This window comes from Mesocricetus auratus, unplaced genomic scaffold, assembly GCF_017639785.1.
Source record: "Mesocricetus auratus isolate SY011 unplaced genomic scaffold, BCM_Maur_2.0 Super-Scaffold_6731, whole genome shotgun sequence".
In the NCBI taxonomy this organism is placed as follows: domain Eukaryota; kingdom Metazoa; phylum Chordata; class Mammalia; order Rodentia; family Cricetidae; genus Mesocricetus; species Mesocricetus auratus.
Window position 1 is genome coordinate 16,096,628 of NW_024429185.1, and position 17,807 is coordinate 16,114,434.

General features: G+C 40.7%; 1 long non-coding RNA gene across 1 annotated transcript; it reads right to left on the reverse strand.

Moving 5' to 3' along the window:
- Positions 1 to 455: 455 nt before the first annotated feature.
- LOC121139150 lies at positions 456 to 9,972 on the reverse strand. The gene is made up of 5 exons (XR_005876005.1): positions 9,730 to 9,972; positions 7,714 to 7,909; positions 4,389 to 4,471; positions 2,889 to 3,045; positions 456 to 1,432 (listed from the first exon to the last, which is right to left on the reverse strand). It is a non-coding gene; the product is annotated as an uncharacterized LOC121139150 (long non-coding RNA).
- Positions 9,973 to 17,807: the final 7,835 nt, after the last annotated feature.

The following is a 17,807-nucleotide window of genomic DNA, read 5'->3' on the forward strand; positions in this document are numbered from 1 at the left end:
CTGGTAGAGATTCGGAGTTGGGAAGCTTCGCTCCAGGTAACCCCCCGCAGTTAACCGGCTCATGGGGTGGCTCTGACTACCTTCGGACGCTGAATCCACCATCAGCGCTGATGGTGACTCTTGCGCGTGTGACACACCTGGGCTACACATCTGGTTTGTCGGACCGTGGCGAACAGCGCTGGACTTAACTCTCAGACCAGAGCACCGGTCTGCCCCGGTCCTGCGCTCTGCAGCCCCAGGCCCCAGGGATCTCGGTATTTCTCCTCCTCCGTTGAACCCCCCGCCGCCCAGGTCCTTTGTAACCATGCCCACTTCCACCAGGCCCGCAGGCTCCCTGGGGCATTCGCAGGAGTCTAGTGCGCAACGCGGCGTTTGCAGGCAGGGACAGAGCTCCTGGGCAAATAGCTTGAAGTAAAAATGACCCACCCTGGTTTTGAACAGGAGTAGCTTCCGCGGTGGGAGAGGGAAGAGTCCTTTGTCTAGGGGGAGAGTTATTCCTAAGCATTTGATTTAAGGTGCAATCTCCTGCGGAACTCGGACAGTGGCTGTAGCATCCATAGTACCTGTAAAAAGCAAGAAGCCAAACCGCGCCCTCAAGGACGAAGGAATACTAATTCCGTTCAGCAGCACACGGCTTTGTTTGTTAAGGCAGTCAGCTGTGAAGCGCGTTCCTCCCACCATCCCCAAAGGCTCCCGGTAACACTCCAGTTCTGCGGCTTTCCGCCACCCAGCCTCTGGTAGAGTGGGTGGAAACTAACTTGATGTTTTTAGGTGCTTTCAGGTCCGTCTCTCAATGCATCATTTTAAAAATTAACTGGTTTTGTTGCTTTGTTTTCTATTATCAAACAAAACTGCAAGCTGAGACCGATTGCAAACATTTAAAGAGGCCTGTGTCAGTATTTGGGGCAGGTTTTCCTTGGAGTCAGAGCGGCATGTCTGCCCTCATTACAAGTCACAAAGCTTCCTCCGTGTCGTGAATATTCCTTCCCTAGTCCGAACTGCTGGCCTGAACTGCAGGCCTTGAGAGCTAATGCAGATTTGCTGGTCCTGAGATGCAGGCGAAAGGCAATAGACCCTGAGTACCAAGGCTCTGTAAAGCGTCTGAGATAAAGACGGATGGGGGCAGGGGCGGCATTTAGGGCAGAGATAAGGTCCTGGAATCTCACAGGAATTTAGCCTGGCTTCAATGCTTCAGCAGGCAGTCTTGTTTTAATATCACCTCAGACCTCACCTTGAAGATGGAGAGGTCCCAAGAGGGAGGTGGATAAGACACTTCACGCCCCACCGCCAGCGTTAGCTTAAACATAGATGCTAAAGAGGAAATACATCAGAGGCCTGAGCAAGAAAAGTTAGAGGGATGCCCTTCTTCCTCGTAAATAATAATCCGAGTGTGTCTGGGTCATTCTCATTGTTCAGGATTTCTGGCACTGTGCTGTTAATTTAAAAGGGAAAACAATGAAAGTAAACACACATGCCACTTTAAATAATCATAGCCAAAGGCTCAAAAGTTTTTATTATGTTGGTTACAATTAAGAAACTGTATTTAATAATTAGTTCTCTTAGTCACTTTTGGCTATTCAATTTCACATTATTGAAAAAAAAGATCTCAAATGATAAAGAGTATCTGACTTTTGAACACGCTCTAATTTTGAAACAAAACGTTTTGAACCCCCTGATGTATGCACAAAACAGTACACAAATAAAATTATACTTCAGAAATTCACAGAATTCATTTCCTAATATAAAGACTCACTCTGGTCTAACCAGGAAGGAATAGATAACTCTGTGCTAAACAACATTTCATTTGTCATTCTGAAGTATGAATGGATACTCATTTGCAGATATCATTAAACATTTCAAAAACTGACCATAACCTTCCTGGTAAATTATAAATACATTCCACATTTTGTCATAGAAAACTGTCACACATATTGTATGTCATGCACCATAATTAATTTACAAAATTTCCACTTTATAACAAAATGGGAACAAGTAATATTACTAGTCTTTATTTTTTTCCTGCAAACGCCACCAATAAGAGACTTCTTGTGTGTTTAATAAGCAGCAAATACTGAAACTTAAAATGTAAAGATATTAGCTGTTTGAAAAATCTTTCTGAAGCTTTAGAAATTTTATTTGTTGGATTGTCATTTGCTTACTTATATAATCTTTGTGTATGAATATTTGGATGATTCTTAACATTTTGCCACACAAGCCATGCATATTAAGCAAGAAAAATTAATTTTGACTTTTTTATCTAGTTTTAACTTGGCATATATTGCCACTGTGACATGCGTGAATGAACCAGCCTTTAGCCCCTGTGATGAAACAAATATAAGCATTAATACACTGTTGAGGTAGAACAGCAGGACTTGAACTATGATGCTTTGAAAACTAGTCATAGAAAGTTTTGGTCAGACTACCCATATAATGTGTGCTCCTTTATAGTGAATATTAGTAGTGGAGGTAGGAGTTGGTGCTAGCATTGTTCCTATCCAAGAAACCTTTTGAATGACAGTGTGGAGAGTGAAGACATCCCCCACACACACCAGCCTTATGAAAAGGAAGCAATGTTTTAATCTCTTACCTGAAAGAGTCTTGTCACTGTGAGAGAGACTGAGTCTTGTCACTGTTCTGTGTTGCCTATTACAGTCAGTCCTGGTTCCTGTGCTGTATTGCGTTTGTGAAGGCTGAAATAACCATGTATGACTATAGCCTCCAGGGATCTTTTATGAAAATGAGATCTGAGGCTGGTTCAAATAAACACTGTGGACCTTGACCTGGCAATCCAGTTTAGAAAAGAAATTGCCTCGCATAAGCTATTTTGTATGTACGTATTAATTTTATATTCAGTCACAAAGACATATGTATGGAAGCAGAATACTTACGGAAATGTTACGTGAACTTCCTTTTATTTTAGAGTAGCAAACATTGATTCTGAATGCAATCGCAGGTAACTTCTATCTTCAAATATCCTCCAAAATTGTATTTTTCTTGACAACACATTTTAGGCCCAGAGTGCTCGTAATCTTAACACCTGGAAGGCTGAGGCAGGGAAATTGAAAACTTAAGATCAGCTTTAGAGTCATACCTGAAACTCATACTCCTGCGAGTTCTCCCTCCCTCCCTCTGTCTCTCAAATTGAATCCAGGGTTTTATACATGCTGGACAAGTACATTTTCACTAGGTGACACCCCAATTCTACTCCCCACCTTCAAAGCCATAATCTTTTGTTTTTCTTCCAAGTTTAAACCATTTTTTGACTTCTTCATAACCGGCACTGCTCGCATTTATAGCTTGGCTCTACATGCCTGGTTACATTTTCTATTGACTTTACCAAAATAAAGTCTGCCTCTCACTGAGAATTTAATTTTTGTTTTTGTTTTTTACGAGACAGGGTTTCTCTGTATTGTTTTGGAGGCTATCGGTCCAGCCCAGCCTCGAACTCACAGAGATCCGCCTGCCTCTGCCTCCCGAGTGCTGGGAGAGAATTTAATATTTATTTGAAATTTCGCTTGCATTTGTTCAAGACCATGAGCTCTGCGAAGGGTATTAGTTATCTGAATCACAAATGAGTTTGCTATGAAGACTATAAGCGCTGGAGAGGTGGCACAATGGTTAGAGGCTTGCTGCTCTTAGAGGATCCCACCCTTGTCACTCATCAGCATTCCTCAGTGCCTGGCAAAGGCCTGCAACTCCAGCTCCTAGGGAATCTAATACAGCCCTCTTCTGGCTTCCACAGGTACTGCACCCATGCAAACATAATTTTGAGAAAAAAAGAGCACACACATTTTTTTTTTTAGCTAATGAAAATGAGGTTTGCATCTTAACAATATATTACTATGATATGGCATTTACAATCTAATTGTAAGTTGACTTGAAAGCAAGACGAGTAAGCTCTTTCAGGGTGTGGTTGACACCTGATGTCATATCCCATGGGTTTTGCTGACTCCAGAATGGACATTCTTCCTTAATAGAACTTTGAGATAGATTACTCAGTAATTTTTCAGTCTAAATGTATTAGACTTTAAAATGTAATCATACGATTTCTTTTTAAAAGATCACATTTAAAATAAAGCCTAAGAAATAAAGAAATGTGTCGAGAATAACTCTATTTAAAAGTATGATGATGATTTAGCTTGTTTGGTTCTTGCTTTGAGACAGAGTTTCTCTGTGTAGCTAGGCTTTTCCAGAACTCACTAAGTCTGTTGTTGAGACTGGCCTCTAACCTGTGAACCTCCTGCCTCAGCATGAGTTTCCTGAATCCTGGGATTATATGCATACACCATCATTTTGATTTTCTATTTTTTTTTCTGTTTTGGTTTTACGGGACAGGGTTTCTCTGTATTATTTTGGAGGCTGTCGGTCCAGCCCGGCCTCGAACTCACAGAGATCCGCCTGCCTCTGCCTCCCGAGTGCTGGGATTAAAGGCGTACGCCATCACCGCCCGGCTTCGTTTTGATTTTCTATGCTTTCATAAAGATAAAAAGAATAAAAACACGTTATTTCATATGTAAATAGTTTCCTTTTAAAAAGAAGGTTAAAGCTAATATGGGGTTTATATCTGTAATCCCAGAACTGGAAGTTTAAGTTACCTACATAATCTGTATATATGGAGACATGAGGACACTTCCATTTCCTAATAAGGTATATCCCATAAACACTAATATGCCAATATAGACCTCACCATTTACTTTCAAAACAATTCATAAATCCCCTCTCAGTTTTATGAAACACATTTTTGTTGACATATCTTTGAGACTGTAATTTCAACTACACTGCCCATTAGAACAATCTTTAAATGAAGTATACCTCCAGTCACCATCCTGCATGCTAATAGTTTGTCATTCTGGGAGCAACAATGAACAAAACAAACAAAAAACCTGCAGTAGGTAGAATTAGGGCAACCTTTACAACATCAAGGAAATGAATCCTTTTGGGGAAGAAAATCTGCAGTCCTTGAAATAGCCACGAGAGGGCAGAGTGCGAGATACTGATAGCGTTCTGCAGAGCAAAATTTGGTGCAAAGAGTCGCTTCAGTAAAGCTGTCTAGCGTCTTTTGTTGCAAGTGTCTCTTCTTTAGCAATAGGGTTAAGAACTAACAACCACAGCACAGCAAGTTCTCAATTTTCCAAAGAATTCTTTGCTAGGCACTGGTCTGTTCAGGAGGACGCAAGTCACCGGCCTCTATTCACAGGCCCGCCTGCAAGTGCCCTAAATAATTCATCTCTTTTCTCCCTCACATTGCTTTGTACTCCAGATGTACAGAATACAGCAAGAGTCTGATCATCTGAATTCACACAGAGCCAACCAAGCCTTGGCTCAATTTTATTCACATTTACATAAATATACATAAGAATTCTTGGGTCTGTTAATCTTGGAGGTTAGTCTCCAAACTAAGCTTTTGGAATAATATCCATGGGGATGAGTACTAAACACAGGCACCCATAGAAACACACTTATGATCAGGTACATATCAGCTAGGCCTCAAGCCTCTGCAATGCAGAATTAAATTGCTTCATCGAATCAGACTTCTTTGGAACAGAACTGAGATATTTTTCCCAAATGAAATTACATCCATCATAGAGGTTAGAAATGAAAGAAGAAAATCACTTCGTCTTCTGTGATAGCTTGTACAAGATGATGCAGAAATATTTACAATCATTTAAACGCAGAATCTGGGGTTCCCTCTGTACTGACCATGTGAGGGCCAAGTTCTTGTTTTTAGATAAGTGTTCTTTAAATCTAAAGGGAGGATGTTAAAGATGAGTAACACTGCTGTGTTTGAAGACATTATATCCAGGTGACTTTTCTAAGGACATAAGTGGATTTTATCTTTTGGCTTTGTGCTGGAGACCAAACTCAGGGCCTCACACATCTCGGACGTGCTGGACAAGCACCCTCTCATTGGGTTACATTTTATCTCCCTCTCCTCCTCTTGCTCCCCCTCCTCCTTCCTCCCTAGAATCTTGCTACTTAACCCAAGTCAAGCCTTACACTTCCTGTCTCCCTGCTTCAACTCAGGCAATCTGTAATTCTAACATCATCATATAAGCCAGCTGTAGCTATTATAATTAGCTATTTGAGTTATCTTTTTGCAGAACTTCCATCCATATAATCTTAGGAAATGTGGCAACCACTGAAATATAATCCACGCAAATATTTTTCTGAACAAAGAATTGAAATTGTACCACGTGCCTTTTTAAGCATAGAATCTCTTTCATTTCTGTGCATACATTTTATTTCTTAGTCTCAGGAGAGCCACTGCCATTGACATTACAATAAATCACAATTTTCCAACTCTAACCCTGAGATGTGCATTTACTTATGAGAAAATAATAGTCTCCATCTTCAGAAAGTCTTTGTCCTTTATAGAAAAAAAATTACAGGTGTCTTCAGAAAATCTCGTAAGTGCTAAATGAGTTATAAAATAAAAGCTATTAGCCAAATAAGTAGAATGGAAGAATAATCTTGGCTACCATTCCTAGAGCCTTCATCCAGTAACTGATGGAAGCAGAAGCAGGCACCCACAGCTAAACACTGACCCATATTCCTGAAATCCAGTTGTGGGGAGGGAGGAATGATGAGCAAAGAAGCCAAGACAGTGCTGGAGAAACCTGCAGAAGCAGTTGATCTGACCTAATGAGAGCACAGAGAACCTGGTTGTAAAGCTGGGGAACCAGCATTGGACTGAACCAAATCTCTGAATGTGGATGCCAGCCAGGAGGCCAAGTCAGTCTATGGGACCTCTAACAGTGGAGCCAGTGTTTATCCCTAGAGCACAAATGGACTTTGGGAGCCCATTTCCTATGGAGGGATACTACTGCAGCCCAGATACATGAAAGAGGGCCTGGGCCCTCCCCCAAGTGATGTGACAGACTTTGATGGTCCCCTGTGGAGGAACTCACTATCCTTGAGGAGTGGGGGTGGGTGGGTTGGGGGTATCAGTGGGGGGCATGGGAAGATGGTTGGGCCAGGGAATGGGGGGGATTGATATGTAAAATAAGATTGTAGTTGTGCATGCCTTTAATCCCAGCACTGAGGAGAAGGCAGAGGCAGGCTGATCACTGTGAGTTCAAGACCAGCCTGGTCTACAAGAGCGAGTTCCAGTACAGCCTCCAAAGCCACAGAGAAACCCTGTCTCAGAAAAAAAAAGAAAAGATTGTTTCTAAAGGAAAAAAAAAAGAATAACCATGTAATCTACAATTCTTATTTCAACATCATTGTAAATTAAGTACGAGATTTCTGAAACCCATATAGCAATTGACATTTTGTTTTCTACTGGGAACTACTAACAAGACACATTTCCAAAAAGTGAGTTTCTGTCTCAAGCCAGGGCTGAGCTATGAGGCGTGCATGATACAAATGGTCCCAGCCTCACAGGGCGATTTTGCCTTTTTTTTTTTTTCTAAATCATGGATTCCAACTGAAAAACAATTTAAAGATGTTTTTGATTGAAAACAAATTTTGAACCCTGCGTGCATTGCACCCAACATGCCTCCACCTCAAAGTGTTTAAACTTTTATTCTTGCATTTATCACATTGTCTTACCATCATGAGTATCACGGCCACACATCCTTAGTTTATGCCTGTTATGCCGAGGTACCATCTGGTTTAGCATTTTAGCACTTTCAAATGTGTCCTGGCTTAGACAATAAACCCCACAGTCCCCCAGTTACAAGGCAGATGCCTGGCGCAGAGGCTTAAGCTCACCGCGGTGGTCTTAGGTTGATTGGGGGGTCTGTGTGACAAATCACTGATGTTAGGTACCTAGAGATGTCTGGCTGGTTTGAATACGGAGAAACGTAGGCGAAAGCTCAGAGACAGAAAGAGTCGGTGGAGATTATGTCTAGAAGTAAGTAGTCAAGGACTGTGACAAGTTCATATTAAGACGCTTCCTCTTCCATCTCTAAGAACAGAACATATTCAAGACAGTGAGTGCTAGAGATAACAGCACCTTTTTATTTATTTATTTACTGACTTATTTATTTTTTATGGCATTGGTGCCTTGCCTGCGTGTCTGTGCGTAGGTGTCAGATCCCCTGGAACTGGAATTACAGACAGCTGGGAGCTGCCATGTGGGTGCTGAACCCCAGTCCTCTGGAAGAACAGCCAATTCTCTTAAGCACGAGCCATCTCTCCAGGCCTGTACCTGCTATGGTAAAAGCTGGTCTCTGAAGCCCAGGCTGGCCTCAAGCTCCCTGTCTCCCTTGCCTCAGTCTCCGGGGTGCTGAGGCACCAGTCTGGCTTCTTTATGTTTGACTGTAAGTGTTAGGCGGCGGCATCCTGGTGAAGAAATCCAGAGTAAGGAAACACACTAGGAGATGGCATGCAACTCTGGAGAATTTCCACGGTCTGAGATGGCCAGGGCTGAGGTTGAGGCTGAACTTGAGTGGAATTGTGTTTGCACATGTCATAGTCATCAGGGTGAGATTTAATTTGGGCTAGTATGATTGGTTTTGAGTATTTGGAGTATAAAATCAGCTATAATATGTTAACTAAAAACAGATATTCTTACCTATTGTTTTCAGACAGGATTCCACGTAACTCAGGCTGGCCTTGAACTCAACATACAGTTGACTATCCTGTAGTCAAGTGCCGAATGGGCTACAGGCATGTGCTATCCTACTTGCCTATTTTGTTTTTCTTTTTAAGTTTTAGAATTTATTTGGGGGCTGGGTGTGTAGATTTGCCCATGATAAGCACATAACCTTCCATGATATTTCACTGACCTCTGTCCTATCTTGTTTTCTGAGGTGATTGCTTGGTGTAGCTTCTTTTTTGTTTGTTTGCTGAGAACAGAACCTCCTGTAGTCAAACCTGGCCTAGAACTCACTTTGCAGCTGTAGATAGCCTTGAATTTCTGATGTTCCTGATTTGCCTTCCAGGTAGTGAGGTCCAGTCATAAAAACTGTGCCTAATAGAACAGTCACACATGGGGTTTCTATGCATACCAATCACCTCAATCATTTGTTTGGGCAAAAAATGTTTCTTCTAGCTTCCTGAAATATGAACTGATAAAAAAAATATTGGTACTGGAACGCCTCATGTGTTGGTGAGGACAAAATAAAACATTCCTGAATGCAGTGACTTGAAAATGAGTTTTAAATGTATTTTGTGACAGATTTTTTTAATTCACTTACTTGACAATTTAGCAGGTAAATATGCATATGAGAATGTATGCATGCTTGTAAGCACTGATGCGCCACCGTGCACACGTGGAAATCAGAGGGCAAACATCGGGAGTCTTTCCTGCCCTCCACCTTGTTGAGGGGAGGTGTTTCTTTGGTATTTTCCCCACTCTGTGCACTTGTGACCAGCAGACCTGAAAGCTTCCCGCTGATTCTCCTCCTGCTCCTGACCCCTACCTTGCTGAAGTAACGCTGAGGTTACAGTCATACTACAGTATCTGGCTTTTCCCGTGGCTTGTGGTGGCAGACAATGAGTCATAAGGCTTATGCAGCTAGATCTTTACCTAAGCCCAGCCCCGAGATGCTTAATTAATACAGAGTGGTCAAGACATGTGAATAAAGTACTTTGATATTTCAGGATATTTGGTTTGAGAACGTTTGTCAAAATCAGTTTAGCTCATTCAGTGAGTCCTTATTTAGACCCGAATATGTCCCATGTACTATGCTAAATATGTTTGATGATATCAGTCTATGTTTCAAATTCCATGGTTTCTCCAACTGGCCTGTGACAAGTATTCCCTCAACTTTTTTTCATTACCTTTATCTCCCACTTGAATACCGTATTACTGAGGAAATTTGAACGAGAAATGTCTCCCACAGCCCCGGTTATTTAAACACCTGGTTCCCAGTTAGTGGCCCGACTGCTGGAGGTGTAGGGGGTCTGGTCTTGCAGGAGGAAGTACATCGCTGGAGGAAAGCTTAGAGACGTAAAAGTCTCCACGACTTCAGTTTTCCTCGCTCCGCTTCTGCCGGTGGTATAACATGTGCGCTCCCAGCTTTCTCTTCCTGCCGACGTCACACTTGCTGCTTGCTGCGATGTCTGCTCTCTCACACCATAGAAACGCACGCCTCTGGAACCGCAAGCCGAAGGAACCCTCCCTTCTATGAGTTGTCTTAGTCATGGTGTTTTGTCACAAGGACAGTAAAGGAAGTAATGCAGTGTTAGCCTGGCTCTGATCACCCTCGCGAAACCGTCCTCTTTGTTCTTTAACCAACTGAAAGCCAATGTGTCATCTTTTGTGCTAGTACCCTTCTGCCCTTATTATTAGCTTCTCCTCAACCCGAGAAAGCGTGGCTTCTATTCCCTGTTCAACTTCTGATGACCGCACTCTCAGCCTACACAGAGTAGGCGTTTTCACTGTGGTGTTTGTGTCCAACCGCCAGCAATAGATGGTTTACTTCAAAAGTGCCTCTCGAATCCTTCACTGTCTATTCTTCTCCGTTGACACTGCTAAAGTTAATACTCCAATAGTATTTCACTTGCATAAATAAAAGCATGTAACTATAAATCTGCATCGATTTCCTTAGGATATGTTTTATTGCATTTCTGCTTTATACTTTGTATTGGCATTAGGAAGGATGAAAGCAGATCAGGAACGACACATTTTGCTTTAACAAACTCCAAAAACAAAGTGCTGAAGCTCTTTTTTAAGTGCTCTGCCCCCATATTGTTCAGCCACTTAATGAAGGTGTTGTTACTTATATCTTACTCTCTAACTTCAAAGGATTACAAGATTCCGACACACTTTGGTTTCCATGCTTTGGTTTGAGGGCACCTGTCAATCACATGTCTGCCAATAAGGAAATACTAAAGTAACGCAGTTGCTCCTGTTATTCCTGTGGTTACTAACATACACAAGTACTTGAGGACCTCTAAAGTACTGTGGTAGTTTGTAACTGCCCGCCTCCCATAAGCCCATAGGGAGCGGCACTATTAGGAGGTGCGGTTTTGTTGGAGTAGGTATGGCCTTGTTAGAGGAATGTGTCACTGTGCGGTGGGCATTGAGGTTTCCTATACTCAGGATAGCGACCAGTGTCTCACTTGACTTCCTGTTGTCTGCCTGCACGCTACCATGCTTCCAATCATGATGATAATGGACTGAACTTCTGAATTGTAAGCTAGCGTGTTGTAGCCCTGTAATCTCGAACACTAACTTGCTACAGCCCCCAACTAAGCATTTTCCTTTACAAGAGTTGCGTTGGTCATGGTGCCTCTTCACCGCAATAGAAACCCTAACTAGGACAAGTACCTCAAGCTACCAGTGTGGCTTGTGGGCCCTATAATAGTCATGCGATCCTCCAAAATCCACAGCAGCTCTGTGTCCTGCTCCATTATGCGCACCTGTGTGAGCCGTGATCGAACTGAGCGTGTCCGTGCTTGCCTTCCTCCACCAACACCCCTGAACCTTTGATAACAAAGGGATACTTTTCTTCCTCTGTGTTTTCTGTGAACCCTATAAAGTCCTTCCTGGAGTAAAATAGGGTTTCTTCTTATTTGTTTTAGATGTACAAATTACAATTTTGCGTATGTATGAGCTCAGGAGGGTCATGTGTATAAAAGTACAGCTGTCAGCCGAGGCAAGAGACATAGTCTCCCCCTGGAACCGGAGCTATACGTGGTTTGAGCCAGCAGATGTAAGTACTGGGACCCACGCTCAGTCCTCTGTCAGAGTGTGTGCACTCTTAACCTTTGAATTGTCTCGCTAATCACACAGGCTGTCTTCATCTGCTTGAGAATTTAAATTTAAAATTTAATGTCCAGTAACGGCCTACCTTGATCGCCCTGTTATTGGTACTAGGAGCTATGCTAACCCTGACTATAGGCTGTAGAATATGAATATGTAAGAAATGAGACTTTTCTTTTTGAAAGAGAGAAAAATCATAGACTGCGTCAGAAAGATTTAAACCTGATACGTAATATGACTGTCTAGATCAATGCTGAAGTACATTGAGGTAATTAGTGAAAGTACTAGACCAGCTCCGAGTCGCAGTCCAGTAAAATGGGTAAGGAAAGAGGAAGGCACTTAGAATAGGAAACGTGTAAGTGATGCCAATGCAGATGGAAATACGAAATTCGACAAAATGTGCACTTGCCTGCCTTAATGATTTTCTTAGTCTCCGTAGCTGCTGTCTTCCTCAGATTTCAGCTATTTGGCTTCTACTTCTTTATCTCACTGATGTTCCTTGTCTGTGAACTTTTCACGCAGCAGCGATACAAATTTCTTCTCCTTCGAACCTGCTGTTTTAGGAAATCCACAGTTAAGTGTAGTCACGTTAAAGTTCTTACTTACTAAAAAGCCAAAGTTCATTTATGGCGAAAACACAGAAGCAAATGCCGGTGATACCCAGAGGAAAGTGATTTTAGCTATCAAATGTTTCTATGTGTAGAATTATCTCTCCTTAAAAATGCATTTGGCTATTGGGTCTGACATAAGATTTAGAGCATTTCATTAGGGTAGGTTCCCTTGCGATGACTCTGTGGACACCAATCTACTTTCTATGTCGACTGGTAAAGAGACAGACTTTACTGACAGTAGGTGACACTGAAGTATTTTCTGGGTTTAGAGTCAATGTCATGAAAAATGCATTTGCTTGAGATGTGTTGACAAAACCAGATTTCTGAGGTGGAAAACCAGACCCAAAGTCAGCACAAATCCATCATGGTAATAAATTTCCCCGTGGGACAGCAGTTGCAAGGCATTGGATTTTACCTAACCCAGTGAGAGCTTGGTTCCACGCAAAATTCTAGGAATACCCCTAGCTTGTTACCAAACACTCCGTTGAAGGACATCCTAGAAAACCGCATATATTCGCCTTGTTTTAACATAATTAAATGAAAAAGAGAAATACACAGTGTTTCAGTTTTTCAGTGAAGAAGAAAAATCTCCAAAGAGAAGTAAAATGAGTAATCATGATCTTTTTGTAAACACAATTGGATTTTGCAGTTCATTTTCATGAATAATGGTTAGCTCTGAATTCTATGAAGTCAGTTGTATATACGGGTTTATGAGTTTTGAGCATCTTTGAAATACAATCAACTATTTGAGAGCTTTATGTGGCTTCGGAAAAAAACTCACGGCAAAGCGATGTGATGGGTGACTTATGGACTGTTAATACCACACACAAATATGTCGTTTTACTTCTCTGTTGTCTGAGTAAAACTGGGCAGCCCTGACAAGCTTGTCTAGGCCACACCAATGCATATTCACTGCAATCTGACTGTGGCAGAAGCCGTCTCTATTCAGTGAACAGATATCTAAAATTGTTCATATTTCTTCATTTCTGTTTTAAAAATAAAAGTTGTTAAATTTCTGTAGAAATAATCCTTAGGCATTTATCTTCTCCTCAAGATCTTCTGTATGATGCCTTCGTGGTAAGAAATTTCTTTTGAGTGAAACCTTTTGGACGATTTAAAAACAAAATCACGAGCATTAATACTTTATAGGTGTTGATAAGTACTGCAAGTAACAATTTGTATGATGTTATTGTGTTTTATTATTGATAAAGGGCTGAGTATTGGTACATGATATTCATGTATTATTATTGATATTAGTACATATGTTTAAATTAAGTACAATATAATAATCTTATAAAAACATGTTTATAATATCAATAGAAAGAAAAATTACTTTGCTTTTACTAAATAAGTAATCATATTCAGCACTTCGGTGTTAGCTGATTATGCAATTTGTATTGAGCATAAACTTATGAATAAAAAAGGTATTTTATTTTAATTACACAGGTAAACTTAAAATCTCAACTACATATCAGGTCATGCATCTCTATAAACTTTTTAAAAATTGGAAAACATTTTGTGGCTTGACTCAAAAAAAAGAGAGAGAGAGAAAGAAAGAGGAAACAGAAGGTAATCTGAGATCCTAAATTCTTTGTTTATTTTAATTTTTAAAATGCATTAGAGGGGAGGGAGGACATTTAGTAAGGGTTTTGTCTTCAAATACTTTCCTTTGCAAACTGTCAAAAAACCTTGACATTCTAATAAGTGATTAACTGCTTGTTAAGAGACTGAAAACAATATCTTAGATTTGTGTCCCCAAACATACACATTTCTGATGTAGACTTTTAAAGTGTCAATACTAAAGAGACAGTGCCATTGACTTGTACCTGGCACTAGTCCCTCTAGCTAATTTTCTTTCCTGTAGAGTGGTTGTGGGCGACAGAGTGGCGTCCCCGTTTCCCAGGTTGTTGCCCTGACAAACTGCAGTGGAGGGAAAGTCAAGGAGCCTGACAAAATCCCATTCATCATTTTAAATTAAAGCCAACCACCCTGTCCTGCCCAACCAAGAAGAAAGAACCTCCCCCCGAAACCTTAACAAACAAAAATTTCCTCGGAATAGATTTGGTATATCTCTCTTGTTGGCCTTTAATTAAATTAGACAAAAATAAAATAAAACCGTCTACTTTTCTACACTTGAAAACAAAACATTTGTCTGAAACACCATTGAGCTGAACAGCTTACTGTTTTAAAAAGCATCACGAACTTTGAATAAAAATACTTGAAAACATTGAGGGTAGACTGTTCCAGTAAGTTAGAAATAGTGTTTAACTTTATTTTCTTAATAGCTCAGTGAATTCATTTTATTTTTACCCAAAATATGTTATCCTTAAACATTTTAAAAAAAGATAAGAAAAAATCCTCATTGGTATGTTTTTTCCCATCTATTTTTCCCTTCATAATGTTTGCTTTGTTTCAAATGATAGTTGTAATGTGTGTGTACATGTATGCACATACTTGTATCTTTTCATATCTTTAAATACCTATCGTAAGCAGTTTCACATGTTATTAATTAACATCATGAGAATGTATTTGGGTCCACCCAATTAGGACCTTGCAGAATGTCTGATGCCTATGTAAATATCTGTTAGAACTGACTCAAGATTATAACATTCCAGAGGCTCCCATTTTTTTCTCTTTTCTTTAAAAACAATGAATGAGTTCAGTGTGTACTTACTTTTCTGTGTTTGACAATATTTTCTGAGGAAGGCTTTCTGGAAAGAACAGATTCTTGTATGGATATTTGATGTGAACTCGTTGCTGTGGAATTGATGGTGGTATTTAGAAGCTGGAAAGCAGATTTCAATTGAAATAGATTGCTATTTTAAACACTAAGACTTGTGAATGAGCTTGCTTTTGTGGGCATCATAGTCGGTGGTAATCATGATATTGCCACACATTTAGAAGAACAATTAAGAGGAGTAAGGAGATCAATGACTTCAGTTTCTGAAGTTAAAAGTAGTAAAAGGCAGCAGCTAGGGAGGTGGTTCGGCCATTAAGAGTAGACTACTCCTACAGAGGACTTGAGTTCAGTTCCTAGCACCAACATAGTGGCTCACAAAGGTGGCTCCAGTCCCAGATTTATTGCCCTCTTCTGCTCTCCTAGGGCACTGAACACACATGGTACACAGGCATGCACACAATCAAAACACCATACATGTAAGAAAATAAAAATAAATAAAAGCAGAAAACGTTATTTTACAAATTCATCCAGTCACCTGAACTCAGGACTCTTGGAGGTTGAACATTGTTATACTTAATCTTGATTGTCAACTCTTTAATCACCAGGGAAACTGGCCACTGGGATGGTTAGGGTATTGGGGTGGGAAGATCCATCCATGGTGGGTGGCACCATTTGGTGGGTGGAATCCTAGAACGCATAGAAAGGAGAAAGAAAGCCAGGCGCAAGCATCCATCCATCACTTTCTTCTTCTTCCTGGCTGTGGACACGATGTAATTTGCCTCAAGCTCCTGTGGCCATGATCTCCAATGTGGTGCGCTGTGCCCTTGAACTGTGAGCTGAACAAACCTTTTCTTTATTGGGTTGCTTTTTTCAGAGTATTTTATCACAGCAACAGGAAGTACAAAGTGTGTGCTGTGTGTGTTTGTGGTGTATGGTGTGTTATGTGTATATTGTGTGGTGTATGGTGTGTGTGTGTATGTATGTATTGTGTGTAGTGTGTGTGTGTGTGTGTGTGTGTGTGTGTGTGTGTGTGTAAGATACAAAAGTTGAAAAGGGACTATGAGAGGGAAGCAATACAAAGGAATCGGGGAAAAGGAGAGCAGTGGAATATGTGTGATGTGAAAACAGACATTTTGAACTCTTTGAGAGGACAAAGGGTCAGCATGAGGTAATTTGGAAAGGTCAGTATGGGGCAAATAAAACAAAGTGAATTGATAGATATGTACAAAAATGTCATAATGAAATTCTTTATTTGGTAGTTAATAAGAACAACAAATACCAGAGTGTTAATTGAAGAGAGTGTACTCAGGAAAGAGCTTTGGCTGACAAAGTTGGAGGAGACTATTTTTAAGCACTTTCTTCTTCCTCTTTCTCTCCTCTCTCTTCTTTTCCTTTGCCTCATTCTTTCTTTCTTATTTCTCATCATTTGCTTCTCTATCATTTTTCTCCATTTCCCTGCTTTTTACCTTCTCTCCTTTCATTGCCTTTCTTTTCCTTTTCTTTCCAAATATGACTTGTATCATAGAAAACATGATTGGTGACTGTATATAAGAGTTTGTCCACTTGATATGGTTCATTGTAGGCTTGAGACAACAAGTCCCTTATTGGGGAAGGAAAATGTAGACAGGCTAAGAAGCACTCTTGTGGGTTCCAGCAGAGATCAGATTACATATTGGGTGATGGAATAATTGGTTAGTGACAATATAAAAGCCATTAGCAGTACTGTGACTTTCTAGCCTCATAGAATTCAGCCCCAGGTGGAGAGTCAAGAATCCTGAAAAGGGATTGAATAACTTAAGTGTAGGTTATGCAGTAAGTGTCAAGCTCAGAAATCCTTTTGGACTGAAGGTGCTAGGGATTGAACCCATGACCTCTCACGTAAAGCAAATTCTCAGTGAGCTATACCCTCAACCCTCAGTACCCTTCTGGACATTATTCTTCCCTAGCCCTTGCAATACCATTTTCTCTAGCCTTTGTAAGTTATGGTTTTCTTTTCCTACCTCCATTTTCTACCAAAATTTAAAATTGTTTCTCAATTTTAATTTTTCATTTTATGTGTATGGGTGCTTAGCTGCATGTATGTCCATGTACCACTTGTGTGCTGGCTGTCCACAGAGGGAAGGAGAGGATGCTGGGTCCTCTAGAACTTGTTGATAGACTCTTGTGAACTGTCGTGTGGGTGCTGTGAACCTGTGTCCTCTAGAAGAGTCTGTCCTCTTCACTGCAGAGGCATCTCTCCAGACTCCCACCATTATTTTTGTTAACTATTTTATTTATTTGTGTGTTGGGAGGTCACAGGACCTCAGATCTCTACACCATGACAAGGCATGCACATGAACACACTTACACAGTTATTTTGTTCAGCAAAAAGAAAAGTAACAAATATTTATAGATGACAAAAACTGCAGCCCATGTTGTGTAAATGTGACCACATGGGTCCTCGATATGGAGTTGGTTTGTGGGAGAGATGTGGGAAAGCTAGGGGCTACAGACTAGAGAAGCCCCAACTGAAATAAAATCAGAGCTTAGGAGTCATTATTCGACAGCAAATCCTGAGCGTATAGGGTTTCTCAGGGCAACAGAGATGGGGACACGAGCCATCCATGGGGCAATCTGGAAAAGCAGCTGACACATTCTGGGGCTTTAAAATAGGTGAGGATGGATCTTAAAATAATGGGCTAATGTGTTTAGGCTGAGCAAAACTGAAGATAGTACAACATTTAGGTGGTGGTATGATTATAGATCTCTGCTCTTAATACATTTACAGTGAAAGATAACAGAAAATGTGGGAAGTGTACATTTGGGCAAGAAAAGAAAGGATGAATGAATTTCAAATTGAGGACAAAGTGACTAAGGAAAA